This window comes from Mustela putorius, unplaced genomic scaffold, assembly GCF_011764305.1.
Source record: "Mustela putorius furo isolate JIRA1106 unplaced genomic scaffold, ASM1176430v1.1 tig00000139_pilon_pilon_pilon, whole genome shotgun sequence".
NCBI classification, from domain to species: domain Eukaryota; kingdom Metazoa; phylum Chordata; class Mammalia; order Carnivora; family Mustelidae; genus Mustela; species Mustela putorius.
The window spans coordinates 15,830,254-15,846,041 of record NW_025421293.1 but is presented as its reverse complement, the minus strand read 5'-3'; the positions used below and the strand labels follow the sequence as shown (position 1 = coordinate 15,846,041).

The window sequence follows — 15,788 nt, the reverse complement described above, 5'->3', positions numbered from 1 at the left end:
GTACACTGCACTCACCTCACCCAATGAACCAAAAGCCTCCCAAGCCACATTATAGTACAACTAACACCTAACTTTTACCACATCCACATTCTTGATATTCTTTTCTCTCTGAGCTTGTAAGAGAGCCTGTTTACAATGAAGGGAGTCCTTCAAATTTTCATTAATCTCTTCCACCTTTTTGATGTTCTCCTTCAAGAAAACATACTGAATGAGTAACAATGATTCATTCCTTGGGGCACCTAGGTTGCACCTGGGTGGCCCAGTCTGTGGAGTGTCTGACTCCTGTTTTTGTTTGCCTCAAGTCCTGATCTCAGGGTCATGGGATTGATCCCCGCATCAGGTGAAACACTCGGCACGGTGTCAGCTTGGCATTCTCTCTCTGTCTCCTTCATCCCCTCCCCTCACTCTTTCCATCTCTCAAATCAATCTTTGAAATAATAATAATTTTAATAATAATAATAATAATAATATTTTATTACTTTTATTTCTGCTCTTAGAACACAATTCAGGCAAAGAAAGGAGTTTAATTTTAATATACGTACTCCAGCAAGGGACCGCTTATGTTCTCTCTTCGTTTCTGCTTGCTTCTTTGCTTCCCTGGCCTATAAAAAATATGAAAAAGAATCAGAAGTCCAAAATAGCATGTTAAAGAAACCTATATTTGTGCCTCCTTTCACAAAGAAAGAGGCAGTACGCTACATTTGTGAAGCTTCTCTTACTCAAGGACCATTTCTAGGTTGCATGATATAGATCGATAGAATGAACTACCAGAGGGTAAATAACCAATATGAAATCACAAAAAAAAATATTTGAAAGGGCACACATACCTTCTCCTCCCAACTCGCTATGTTTTTTTCAAGATCCCTGTTTTCATTTTTAAGGTTATTAATCTTCATCTTGATTTGGTCTAAAGTAACTGAAAGGAGAAAAAAGAATTTTAAGATAATTAGCAAAAACAGCAACATTGAATAATCCCAATATATTAGCACCAGAGTACATTCTCTGACACTTGGGTGTCACTAACTTGCTAGCATTCCCATTGTGCCTGAAGGAAGCATGTTGTAGCAGCATTTGAAACTTAAGACATTCTATATCAGTGAGATTCCTACTTAAAATATTTTTCAAATATAAAATATAAACAATCGAATGCTTTCTCATTTTTCCCACCTGTAAGCACCATTCTTGGAAAATTCAAACCTTGCATATGCTAATGTCATCACCAGAGATGTGACCAAAAAATCAAGCATCCTAGCAACTAACATCTCTCTCCTCCAGTGATTCAGATACAAAAGCAGGTCCCTGCAAACAACCCATAATGAGCAAAACTATACATTGTTCCTGCTCAGTGGATTGTCCACTTCCAGGTCCTACTTGGAATTCCACACAAGGAAAGCTCAAGATGTCAGGTGAGTGACAACTCACAGGCCTTCAGAAACTTTCTGCTGCTCCCAGATCGCCTTTCATGGACCCCAGACTGGGGGCTCTGGAGGACAAGATCTCTGCTATAAACACACTTGGGTACAATCTCCACGTTACAGAGAGTCTTTGGAGGCCCTGGATAATGCACAAGCCTGAGAAGACAAGCTTTTTCATCACAACAGGAGAATGTTACCCTCCACCCTTAAAGGAAAACAACACTCATGAGGAGATTGATGGCAGCTGCATAACACTTGTAAGGTCTAGAACACAGACTCCTTTAAGAGCCACTTAATTTTCTCATCGTGGGGCACTTGGGTGGCTCAGTTGGTTAAGGGGCTGCCTTCTGCTGGGATCAGGATCCTGGGTCCTGGGATCACATCCCACATCCAACTCGCTGCTCAGCAAGGACCTGCTTCTCCCTCTGTCTGCCTCCCACTCTGCCTGCTTGTGCTCTCTCTATAAATATATCTAGTGAATAAACAGAATCTCTTAAAAAATAATTCTCTCATCTTGCCTCAAAGTGCAAACTTCTCTTCTCCTGACCCACTGTGTGTGCTCTCCTGCTCTGAGACCTCTCTTCTCACCAGTACCACTTCCACACTCACAACAACGAACAACGACATTCAATGGTTTCCTAAGTGCCAGGTGGCCACCCAGGCCGTCAACAGACAGCACCATGGAATCACCACAATCCGTGATCCCCACATACTATCCATTATCCCCACTGGCACAGGCTTTATTCCATTCATTCTCCCCTGGCAGGCAATGACCCCTCCACTTCAGACTTAAAACCACAGTTTACTTATCTCCTGTAACACACGCTCTGCATGGCAATATCTGCCTTCTTCCCTACGTGTAGCTGGTTTGCTAGACTCAGAGAGTTTTCTCCTCTTGACATTTCACCAGGAGCCAGCTCATGGTGAAGTACTCACTTCAGACCTCACGCTGTCATCATCACTTGCCTCCTAAACATGTCTCTGCAAAATTACACCTTGTATTCTCCCTAGTCCCACGAAGAGTTCCTTCTCCTGGTCTCTTAGAGATGGCAACTCCCTCCACACTGTCACTTAGACTCCACATGGGGAAGAGAAGCATTTTCAAGACTTAAGTCGGTGAGACATCAGAAGTCACCATATTTATCCCTCATCAAATTAAACACACATCAAATACGGGTACTGAGAATTTTTGGCAAAGAAAACTGAAGCCCCCAATCTTACCTTCGTATTGTCGAGGCTTTATCTAAGAGAGGAAGAAACAAAGATAAGCTGGATGACAAAACATATTATGAGTAATAATCTATAGTACAGATAGTACCACAATTATAATCCAAAGATATTACAACAATCACTTTGCTTAGCAGCATGAATTCACAGGATTAAAAAGGAAGATAAAATTAGAATTTCTGATGAAGTCATCATGGTTTACAATCAATTTATGATAAAGAGCACAAGTTGTGTTTAACTTATTTTTGCCCCCAAATTCTATTCACATAGTAGTCAATGAATGTTCAACCTCTTCAATATTGACAAGGGATCAGGCAGACATTGAAAAGATATCATTTAATTCATTATTTATTTCCCTAGCTATTTTTTATGTTAGTCACCACACAGTCTGTCATTAGTTTTTGTTTTCTTGTTTTTTTTAATTTATTTTTTATTTATTTTCAGCCTAACAGTATTCTTTGTTTTTGTACCACACCCAGTGCTCCATGCAATCCATGACCTCTCTAATACCCACCACCTGGTTTCCCCAACTTCCCAACCCCAAGACTTAAAACCCCTCAGATTGTTTTTCAGAGTCCATAATCTCTCATAGTTCACCTCCCCTTCCAATTTCCCCGAACTCCCTTCTCCTAACTCCCCATGTCCACCATGCTCCACCAATAAGGGAAACCATATGATAACTGACTCTGTTTGTTGCCTTATTTCACTCAGCATAATCTCCTCCAGTCCCATCCATGTTGCCAAAAAAGCTGGCTATTCGTCCGTTCTGATGGAGGCATAATACTCCATAGTGTATATGGACCACATCTTCCTTATCCATTCGTCCGTTGAAGGGCATCTTGGTTCTTCCCACTGTTTGGCAACCATGGCCATTGCTGCTATAAACATTGGGGTACAGATGGCCCTTCTTATCACTACATCTGTATATTTGGGGTAAATAACCAGTAGTGCAATGGCAGGTCATAGAGAGGCTCTATTTTTAATTTCTTAAGGAATGTCCACACTGTTCTCTAATGAGGCTGCACCAACTTGCATTCCCACCAACAATGGAAGAGGATTCCCCTTTCTCCACATCCCCTCCAACACATATTGTTTCCCGTTTGGTTAATTTTGGCCATATCTCAATGTGGTTTTAATTTGAATCTCCCTGAGGCCTATTGATGATGAACATTTTTTTATGTGTCTGATAGCCATTTGCATGACTTCACTGGAGAAGTGTATGTTCATACCTTCTGCGCATTTTTTGATATGATTATCTATTTTGTGTGTTTTGAGTTTGAGGTGTTCTTTGTAGATCCTGGATATCAACATTTTGTCTGTACTGTCATTTGCTAATATCTTCTCCCATTCCGTGTGTTGTCTCTGTGTTTTATTGACATGTTCCTTTGCTCTGCAGAAGCTTTTGATTTTGCTGAAGTCCCAAGTTTATTTTGGCTTTTGTTTCCTTTGCCTTTGGGGACATATCTTGAAAGGAGTTGCTGTGGCTGATATCGAAGAGATTACTGCCTATGTTCTCTTCTAGGATTCGGATGGATTCCTGTCTCACGTTGAGGTCAATTATCCATTTTGAGTTTATAGTTGTGTATGGTATAAGAGAATGGTCGAGTTTCATTCTTCTACATATAGCTGCCCAGTTTTCCCAGCACCATTTATTGAAGAGACTGTCTTTTTTCCACTGTATATTTTTTCCTGCTTTGTCTAAGATTATTTGCCCATAGAGTTGAGGGTCATTATCGGGGCTCTCTACTCTGTTTCACTGTATATGTGTCTGTTTGTATGCCAGTACCATGCTGTCTTGGTGATCACAGCTTTGTAGTAAAGCTTGAAATCAGGTAACGTGATGCCCCGCATTTTATTTTTGTTTTTCAACATTTCCTTAGCGATTCAGGGTCTCTTCTGATTCCTTATAAATTTTTGGATAATTTGATCCAGGTATTTGAAGAATACTGGTGAAATTTTGATTGGAATGGCATTAAAAGTATAGATTGCTCTAGGCAGTATAGACATTTTAACAATGTTTATTCTTCTGATCCAAGAGCATGGAATGGTCTTCCATCTTTGTGTGTCTTCTTCAATTTCTTTCTTGAGTGTTCTGTAGTTCTCGAGTACAGATTCTTTACCTCTTTGATAAGGTTTATTCCCAGGTATCTTATGGTTCTTGGTGATATTGTAGATAGAATCAGTTCTCTAATTTCCCTTTCTGTATTTTCATTGTTAGTGTATAAGAAATCCACTGATTTCTGTACATTGACTTTGTATCCTGCCACATTACTGAATGGCTGTATGAGTTCTAGTAGTTTGGGGGTGGGGTCTTTTGTGTTTTCCATATCAAGAATCATGTCATGCGCACAGAGAGAGAGTTTTACTTCTTCATTGCCAATTTGGATACCTTTTATTTCTCTTTGTTGTCTGATTACTGTTGCTAGGACTTCTAATACTATGTTGAACAAGAGTGGTGAGAGTGGGCACCCTTGTCGTGTTCCTGATCTCAACGGGAAGGCTGCAAGCTTTTTCCCATTGAGGATTATATTTGCTGTGGGTCTTTCATAGATAGATTTGATGAAGTTCAAGAATGTTCCCTCTATCCCTATACTTTGAAGCGTTTTAATGCATCGGATGCTGGATTTTGTCAAATGCTTTTTCTGCATCGATTGAGAGGACCATGTGGTTCTTCTCTCTTCTCATACTAATTTGTTCTATCACATTGATTGATTTGCAAATGTTGAATCATCCTTGTAGCTAAGGGATGAATCCAACCTGGTCATAGTGGATAATCTTTTTAATAAGCTGTTGGATCCTGTTTGCTGAGATCTTGTTGAGAATCTTAGCATCCATATTCATCAGTGATATTGATCTGAAATTCTCCTTTTTGGTAGCGTCTTTGCCTGGTTCGGGAATCAGGGTAATGCTGGCTTCATAGAAAGAATCTGGAAGTTTTCCTTCTGCTTCAATTGTTTGAAACAGTTTCAGGAGAATAGGTGTTATTTCTTCTTTGAAAGTTTGGTAGAATTCCCCTGGGAATCCGTCAGGACCTGGACTCTTTTTTTGGGAGATTTTTGATCACTGCTCCAATCTCATTACTAGACATTGGTCTATTCCGGTTGTTGAATTCTTCCTGGTTCAAATTGGGAGTTTATAGTTTTCCAGGAATGCATCCATTTCATCTAGGTTGCTAAGCTTATTGGCATATAAACTGTTGATAATAACTTCTGATGATTGTTTCTACTGCCTGGTGTTTATTGTGATCTCTCCCTTTTCATTCATAATTTTATGAATTTCGGCTTTCTCTCTTTTCTTTTGGGTTAGTGTGACCAATGGTTTATCGATCTTATTGATTCTTCCAAAGACCAGCTTCTAGTTTCATTGATACGTTCTACTGTATCTCTGGTTTCTACCTCATTGATCTCAGTTCTAATCTTGATGATTTCCGTTCTTATGTGTGGAGTTGGTTTGATTTGTTGTTGATTCTTCAGTTCTTTAAGGTGTAGAGACAGCTGCTGTGTTCTGGAATTTTCAATTTTTTTGATGGAGACTTGGGTGGCTATGTATTTCCCCCTTAGGGCCACCTTTGCTGTATCCCATAGGTTTTGGACCGAAGTGTCTTCATTCTCTTTCGTTTCCATGAATTGTTTCAGTTCTTCTTTGATCTCCTGCTTGATCCAAGCATTCTTAAGCAGGGTGGTCTTTAGCTGCCAGTTATTTGAGTTCCTTCAGAACTTTTCCTTGTGATTGAGCTCCAGTTTCAAAGAATTGTGATCTGAGAATATGCAGGGAATCATATAAGTCTTTTGGTATCAGTTGAGTCCTGATTTGTGACCCAGTATGTGGTTTATTCTTGAGAAGGTTCCACGTGCACTTGAGGAGAATGAGTATTCTGTTGTTTTAGGGTGGAATGTTCTGTATTTATCTATGAGGTCCATCAGGTCCAATATGTCATTCAATGCTCTTGTTTCTTTATTGATTTTCTGTTTCGATGATCTGTCTATTTCTGAGAGAGGCAGGCTAAGATCTCCTACTATTAATGTGTTCATATTAATATGACTCTTTATCTTGATTAACAGTTTTCTTGTGTAATTGACTGCTCCCATATTGGGGGCATAGATATTTACAATTGTTAGATCATCTTGGTGGTTAGTTCCTTTAAGAATTATGTAGTGTCCTTATGTATCTCTGACTACAGTCTTTAGTTTAAAATCTCATTTATCTGACATGAGAATTGCTACCCATCCTTCTTTTGAGGCCCATTGGCATAAAAGATGCTACTCCATCCCTTCACTTTCAGTCTGGGTGTATCTTTAGGTTCAAAATGGGTCTCTTGTAGACAACATATGGATGGGTCCTATTGTTTTATCTAATCTGCAACCCTTTGCCATTTTATGGGAGCATTTAGGCCATTTTCATTGAGAGTGATATTGATAGATATGTTTTTATTGACATCGTGCTACCTTTTAAGGCTTTCTTCCTGTAGATTGTCTCTATATTTCTGTTCAATACTATACTTAGGATTTTTCCTCTTTTATAGAACTCCCCCCTTCAGATTTCCTGCAGCGTTGGCTTGGTGGCTGCATAATCTTTTAAGCATTGCTGGTCTGGAAATCTCTTTATCTCTCCATCCATTTTGAATCTCAGTCTTGCAGGATAAAGTATTCTTGGCTGCATATTATTCTCATTTAGTGCCCTGAATATCTTGCCAGCCTTTTATGGCTTGCCATGTCTCTGTGGACAGGTCTAATACTATTCTCATGGGCTTTCCTCTGTAAGTAAGGAGCCTCTTAGTGCTAGCGGCTTTCAAGAGACTATACCTACAATTATGATTCCTCAATTTGACTATCAGGTGTCTTGATGTTTTTCTGGAATCTATAATCTTGGGTGGAGAACATTTGGCCTCTAGTACATGAATGCTAGTTCCATTCACTAGATTGGGAAATTTTCATGAAGGACTTGTTCCACTATATCTTCTAGACTTCTTTCTTTCTCCTCCCTTTCAGGGATTCCAATAGTTAGGATGTTGGAACGTTTCATGGCATCATTTCTTTCCCTGCTTCTGTTTTTGTGGTTTCTAATCTGTTTGTTCCAGGCTTCCTCCTGATCTTTCTCTCTATCTGTTTGTTTTCCAGATCACTAATTCTATCTTCTGTCTCAGTTACCCTAGGTTTGAGAGAATTTAGATTAGATTGGAACTCACTGTGAGCATTGTGAACATCAGCCCTGGTAACTTTTAACTCTGCCCTAACATTTTGACCATCCTGTCTGGTCCCTTTCAGCACGGCCCTAATCAATTCCATTTGGTCATCCATGGCTTTCTCCAACCTAGCTATTGCCTGGATAAATGTTAGCCTGAATTCTCTTTTCGACATATTGTCTATGTTGATAGCTCTTAGCTCTGTTGTGGAAGGTCCATCCTCTGTATTTTTCTTCTGTTGGGATTCCTCCTCCTAGTAATTTTGGTGAGAGATGACTGAACAGATGTAGCTGGATGTATCGACCGTGGTGCAGTCAGGGTGCCCTCTGGAACACTTCTGAGCAATCAGGATTCCCCACCAAAATGAGAGAAAAAAGACAAGAAAAAGAAAAAAATAAGAGATAGAGAGAGACAGGAAAGAAAGGGAAGATGAAAGAGAAGGTTCAGCCCAAATGCGCCCCAAGGTAAGATTTATGAGGTATACAAACAAAAGACAAAAAAAAAGAATGATAAAAGTATATAACAAGTGTAAAATATGTAAATATATGCAAATACAGGAATAACCTTGTTGAAAAGAACCCCAAGTGTAAGATTTATATACTATCAGGACAAACACAAAAACACAGAAACACTGGTGGAAGAAAAAGATGGGAGAGTGGTTATAAATTCTCAGTGTGGGCAAGGAAGGTTGTTTTGATCCTTGTTGGATGTAATTGATATCTTTGTTAAAGGACTCAACTTTCCTAGGATAAAGGGGGATTAAAAATTGGTTTACCTATAGTGGTAGTATTGATTGGGGAATGGGGATTACTTTGAAGTTTAACTCTATATGAATATTAGAAAATAAAAATAAAAAAGGAATAAAGTAAACTAAACTAAAATTTTTAAAAATTCAAAAAATAGAAGTTCAAAAGAGAAACACAGGTGTATGCAACAAAAAATTTAGGTTGGAAATTTATTATGGAATTTGATGTGCTGGACAGCTCTCTGTGATGGTAAATGGGTTAAACAATTATCTATATACAAAAAATGAGGCAGAATAGTGGGAACAAATTAAAAATAAAAGTTGTCCTATGAATTATTGGTGGTGGTTCTCTTGTAGCCTTTTTTTTTCTTTCCTGGTTGGTTTTCTTGAAGAGATGCCTGCCACGTTGGTTTTCAGTCAGTAATGTTCCCTGAGTTAAGTCCTCCAGTCCCCGTCTAGGGGGTGGGCTCTGAGGAAACCTGTTTATTCAGGCTTTTGTTCTCTGGAGGTATTTATGTTTGTTAACCTTCCCCCCACCTCTCGCCTTGACCACGTTTGATGGTTTTTGTCGGTTTAGAGAAAAGCAAACTGTACCCTGACCTCCCTCTCAGAGAGAAGCCTCAGTCTGTTCTTCTGTGGGTGTTGCAGAGCCCATATAAATTTCCCCTTGGCTGCTGGCAGAGTAGGTTCTGAGTCACGGTCCTTGGGGACGAATGATCTTCTGCTTGTACCCAAAAGCATGGCAGCGGCGGCTGTCTGGGATCTCCAGACCGCCAGAGAGGTTCTAAGCAGCGATCTCACACTGAGATTTTCCCGCTGGCCCAGGCTGGGAGTGCCTAGTCTTTCTGGGTGTAAGAGCACCCGGCTTGCATGCACCTCTTTCAGGGGAGGCGCGTGCACGTCTCAGGCTCTGAGAACGAGTGCAGGTCTGAAAGCACCAGGCTGAGCCTTCGCGCACCTCTCTTGTGGGAGATTTTGGGGTGCGTTTGTTAGACTCTGAAACAATGGCACGTATCAAAGAGCACTGGCTGGGCCTTTGTACCTCTCTCAGGGGAGGATGAGGGACATGCACATTAGAGGCTCTGTAGCAGGGCTCACATGTTTTGCTGTCCTGTGTGGCTCCCATCCCCTCACAGGTGCCAGAACCCACGCAATCTCGGGTTTGCTGGGGGCTCTGAGACCAAGATCTGGTTTCTTTGTCACACTCTCTCTGACTCAGAGGCAGGGGAGGCTGTCCTGGGACCGGGGACTTAAGCCCCTGTCCCTAGCTGCCCTGATTCCCACAATTTACCCCCCACGTTCCTTTGCTCTTTTGGAGTGCTTTCAACCAGTGTCCAAGTTAATGTTGGTCCCCAGACACTGGGCACGCTCGCTCGTATTAGGATATTACTTTCCAACTGGTCAGCTCTGGTGGCTCCCTCCCCCTTTTGTTTATCTTGCAATATCAGTCCTCCTTTCCCACTCCACTTTGCCTGTTCATTGGTGTCTTCTGCCCTTTAGAGATCCAGATGTGTAAAATTCTGATCTCAGGCTGATTTCATGGGTGATCAGAGTTCTTTGGTAGGTAATCAGCTCGCTTTAGAGTACAGGTTGAAAAGGTGCCTCTTCCTACTTCCCCACGCCATCTTGTCCCTTCTGTCATTAGTTTTTGATATAGTGTTCCAGGATACACTGCTTGTGTATAACACCCAGTGCTCCATGAAATAGGTACCCTCCTTATTACCCATCACCAGGCTCCTCATACCCCTCTCCTCTAAAACCCTCGGTTTGCTTCCCAGAGTCCATAGTCTCTCATGGTTCATCTCCCCCTCTGACTCTTCCCCCCCCCAATTCATTTTTCCCTTCCTTCTCCAAATATTTCCTATGCTATTCCTTATGTTCCACAAATAAGTGAAACCAAAGGATAATTGACTTTATCCACTGGACTTATTTCACTTAGTATATTCAACAGCCCACTTCTAAAGATGACATGGGTGGAAGGGCAGGTGGGTGGAGGGATGGGTGAAGGAGGTGAAGGGAAAGAAGAGCGCACTTCTTCTGCTGAGCACTGAGAAATGTACAGAATTGCGGAGTCATGTTGTACACCTGAAAGTCACATTACACTGTTTGCCAATTATGCTTGAACTTAAAAAAAAAGAACATATGGATCAAGAAGGCACTTCAATAGAATTTTAAAACTACATCAATCTAGGTGATAATCAAAATTGACATATTAGAGGGAAATTTGTAGTACTGAATGGACATAAAAATGTCCAGGGACTCTAACATTTTTTTGCTTATTTATGAATGAAAGTACAGAAGGTACATTAATATACTTACAGCGAGGATGGTTCTCCAGAGGTATATGGGAAAGGCACAAGTTCCCAAGAAGGCAGTTAAAATGAGAAGCTTCCACAGAACTTCAATCCCATGAGGGCCAAGACAGAAATGATCAGGCAAGGAAAGGACAAGCTGAAATACCATTTGAGTCAATGAGGAATCTCAAAGACTTTTACTGTGTATCTGTCACAAAAAATCAACTTTACAAACCCTCAATCAGCCTCCAGGAGGTGAGCATACCTCTCAACTAGCACCTCCTGGAGGAGAAGGAGCACAGAGGCATTTCCAAGGAGCTGGGGCAAACTTTTGGCAGTGATGAGTGTGTTTACCAACTTACCATGATGATAGCTTCCTTGTTGCTTCCCTATGTCTAATATCAACAAAAAGTATTCTTTGAAAAGATGTTGTGATCATATATACATTATGACACACTAAAGCTGCAGGCAAAATCTAATAGACAAATCTTAAGAGATTTTATTTTATCTACAAGCACATTCAACTGTTTTTTCTATAGCTAACAAAACTTGAGAATTTATAAGCCACCATAAAATAAACAAGGTAAGTCAATGTAAACTTAGAATAGGTAAGGAGTCAGTGACTTCTATTGTACATCCATGAAGGACCTGGAAAAACTCCTTTGGACCATTTCCAAAACTACACACAAAATTTATGGACGAATGAGAGAAAGCATGAATAGAATTAGTACTAGAGGTACAAATGAGCACATTATATGGACACATGTTTATAGATCAGGACATAAGTGAGAGAGACAGGAGGCTGCTCGTTAATATGACATGTGATTATTGCCCAATAAAAATAAATCAGAGTTACTGATTAGTTTCTGAAAACATTGATGTTTTCTTTCAATGCTCACTCTGATTCTGAATCACAAACCCAGATGTCAGATTTCTGAAGTACATAATCAGGTGATCATGTATGTTCTAAGCATATCTGTGAGGGTTAGTATCTCCAAAAAGCCAATGGAAGCAATTCTTGTTCCTATTTCTTGGTACTGTAAATAAATCATGCAAGAGCAACTTAAAATGTAACTTTCTAAAGAGGGAAAATATTAACAAATGTATTTATTTATTTATAAGAGAGAGGGGAAGGGCAGAGGGAGACTGAGTAGCTGAGTGCCAGCTGAGCGGGGAGCCCAACCACGGCTCAATCCCAGCACCCTGGGATCATGACCCAAGCCTAAGGCAGACACTTAACTGCCTGAACCACCCAGGTGCCTGTGAATTATAAGAATACAAAATTCCTGGATACGAACACCAAGGCTAGGAACACATCATTCTACAAAAACTACATTTAGAAGTATTTCAGGAGAAAAGACACTAACAATGCAATTCATACTAATTCACACCAAGCTTGAATTTTGTGCAAACACACCTCTCTAGAAAGGAGCTACTCTAATCTAAAACATTTTCCTCTTCAGCCCTCACAGCTGAGGTCAGGAAAATGTGTGCTGGTGGGAAACGTACACTGCCTTTAATAGCCACTGTCTGGAAGAGAGCAGTAGCTGTCAGCACAATGGTTGGTTATGGGGATCAAATGCACAAAAGACAGAGGCTGTCTTGTCAGGAATGTAAAACATGCCCAGCTGTGGGCACACAGTACATCTGGCAGCAGTCTGGATGCTGATACCAGTAGCTGAGTTTTAACTAGAGGACAGCCAGTGGGGCCAAAAACTCTAGGTTCTCCGACAGTGGCCATGAGCAGGTGGAGGTGGGAAATGCAACACCAGTTCATTTAGGCAAGAGTTCAGAGATGAGGAAGGGTGAGAAAGGTGAACTGATCCATGAGATGCAGCCCAGGTAGAGGGGAATGATTCCAATCCAGACGACCAAGAAATTCACTCTTCTGAAGACTCCAATGAAACAGAATGGGGTCTACTTTGACTAGAGGTCTTCATGTGGGATGGGTCTGCCTCAATACAAGCATCCTTCTTGACTACTGACACTTCCGGATCCCTCTTTCATAATCTGGTGCAAGCGGATCTAAAGTAGTCTACTTAATTCCAGGGGTGTTCCCTAACTGTTGGCTGACTCTCTCTCTTTCTCCTAGGGGTACAGGGTTTACTTTTTCATGACAGAGTGAAATATTCATGCTGGGAACCACGTATTTCTTTATATTTGGACAATCCTAAGGACATCCAGAACTTTCTTATTTTGGGAAAATCAACACACTGCATGTACTTGGTCAAAGAAAGGACAACAACTCATTCACTTCCTGATCACATCACTCCTAGTGATTTTCCTGTGACATATATCCCAGCAGTTTGCAGTCTATTAGTGTCTTCTGGGATTCTCAGGTCTCCATGGACCTGGTGGGACACATGGTCCCTGGGGACAGCCTCCAAGACCAGAAGGAAAGAGCTGATTCAGAAGTTCCAAAAAGTCAACCAAACAAGAAGCAGAGCAAAAAGGACATTTCACTTCTTAACACTCTAGTCCCAACACCAATGCTTAAGATACCCAGGGCTGTCAAACTTGACAAATATAAACAATGTGATACACAAAAACAAACTAAACAGAAGCTGGACCCTGAATTTACCAGGCTTGCGGTGGATCTTCACCAGGATTGCAGGGGAAAATTTAACACCCCTAGCTCCTACTAAATTAGAGTTCCTGACATATTTGAAGACAATTTTAAAGAGATATAATGTACATATCACACAAGCCCCCTATTTAGGACAAAGAGCTCAATGGCTTTTCCTATCTTCACAAATCCTTCCTCCTCACACTATAAACCTGGTGTCTTCAGGTTTCCATCCTACCAAAGCTGTACTTCTTGGACCAAGCAGCACAGACAGGACCCAAAACATGAGGGAAATGGCTGTGGCCTAAACCCCTTCCAGTTGACCCCGAAACCTGCTCTGTGGTGCCCAGTCGTAAGGAAGAACTCTCGTTCTTCTAAAGTTACCATCAAGAACCCCATGAAAAAGCTGTGATTAAATAACCCAGTCGGAAGGAAGACACCACTAGCAGCTTATGGGCACCCAAGTAGCTCAGTCAGATAAGTGACCAAGTCTTGGTTTGGATCAAGTCATGATCTCATGGTCCTGAGGTTGAGGCCCACTTTGGGCTCTGTGCTCACTGCACAGCTGGTTTGGGATTTTCTCTTTCCCACCCTCTCTGCCCCCTACACATGAGCCCTTTTTCTCTATTCCTCAAGTAAATCATATCAGAAAAGAAGAAAAAGAAGAAGCAGAAGAAGAAGAAGAAGAAGAAGCAGAAGAAGAAGAAGAAGCAGAAGAAGAAGAAGAAGAAGAAGAAGAAGAAGAAGAAGAAGAAGAAGAAGAAGAAGAAGAAGAAGAAGAAGGAGGAGGAGGAAGAAGGAGAAGAAGGAAGACAGGAGTGAAGTGTCACATTTACTCACATTTGGGTTTGGGGAACTGGGACACTGGAGCAAGACAAGCCAGAAGAGTAGCCTTTGCACCATCATGTCCTTGTCCTTTTAAGGGGCACTGTGGGCCCAGGGAGGAAGTGGAGATGGTTGCGGGGCAGGGGAGGGTGGGGTGGGGGTGTTCGGAAGGGGTGGGGAAGGGCAGGGTGGTAATTAGGGAGGGGAATAGGGAAGAAATAGAGAGTAGGATGGGGAAGGTGTTGGTCAGGAGGAGGGGTCAGGGACAGTGTCAGGAGGTGTCAGGGTCAGATTAAGTACTCAAGGGGAAGTAGCACAGTTCAGAAAAGTTAGGAGGTCAGCAGGTTAGTAAGGACAAGGTCAGGAGGACACATTAGCAGGTCAAGTGAACCCTCAGGAGCAGTTGGTGTGGAGAATCCATCCTCCACCAAGACTTCCCGGGTTTGAACGTTTCCTTAGCAACCTAGAAACATTCTAATCTCTCCACCAATCCCCTGCCGTTGCCCCTAGTAGCTCAACATGGATGCCACAGGTGACCTCATTGGTACAAAGCCCCTTCCCACCTGATACCCCAACACGTGCCATCCCAACGACAGATCCTCTCTGGATCTTTAGCCATCCTTCTTGTTTACTTCCTCCAACCCAGGTCCCTGTTCCCTCGTCTGGGCGCTCTCTCCTTCCCTTCCAAACTCCCATCTGAGAGCCACTGGCTGAACAATGTAGAAAGCAAAGGAGAACCAAACTGCAACAACAAGCAAGTACACAACCAGAGTAGGAGGTTCGAGCCTCTCTCAGCAACTCAACGCAGAGAGAACATCCACAAGATGTAAATCTTAATGGCAAACCATCTGAATCCCATAGCTGTCTCCATACATCTGTCCACATCCACATCCACTGATTTTAGGCACATAGGTGACCATTACAAAAATGCGCCCAATTTACTTTAACCATAAGGGAAATTTCAATTTTGTTTCAGATGCATTAGTTCAGTCAAGTACAGAGCATTTTGTGGTAATATAATGTGCTAGAAATCACTGATAAAAAGTGAACTAGAAATTCCCGTATGTTTAGAAATGGAGAAGTACCTCTATCATCGGAACAGGAGTAAAGAAATAGAAAAAAGAGGGGCTCCTGGTGGCTCAGGTCAGGATCAGGTCCTATGATCAAGGCCCACATCGGGCTCTGTGCTCAGCAGGGAGCCTGCTTGCGCCTTACTCTCTGCCTGCCTCTCTGCCAACTTGTGATCTCTCTCTTTCTGTGTCAAATAAGTAAATAAAATCTTAAATAAAAAAGAAATAGAAAAGGAAAAGAGCAACAATGGAACTGAATGATACGAGGATAATACAATTGAAATCAAATATGTCTTCTGGGCTGGAATATCCTCCGGTATTAGTCTGAGAAGACTTCATGATCTCAAAATCATCCCCAATTGGCTGAGACATTGGAACACCTCCGACAGAGTAGATCTGTCACTTCTCTTTGTGACCCTCCTATGCACTAGCTTCGGCTTTACATGAGGAAACTTTACAGGGAA

The 15,788-nt window shown here is 41.6% G+C and overlaps 1 long non-coding RNA gene across 1 annotated transcript; it reads right to left on the bottom strand.

Annotated features, from left to right (window-relative positions):
- Window positions 1-875: 875 nt before the first annotated feature.
- Window positions 876-14,403, bottom strand: LOC123390716. Its single transcript, XR_006605295.1, has 3 exons — window positions 14,270-14,403; window positions 2,637-2,658; window positions 876-916 (listed from the first exon to the last, which is right to left on the bottom strand). It is a non-coding gene; the product is annotated as an uncharacterized LOC123390716 (long non-coding RNA).
- Between the last annotated feature and the right edge of the window lie 1,385 nt (window positions 14,404-15,788).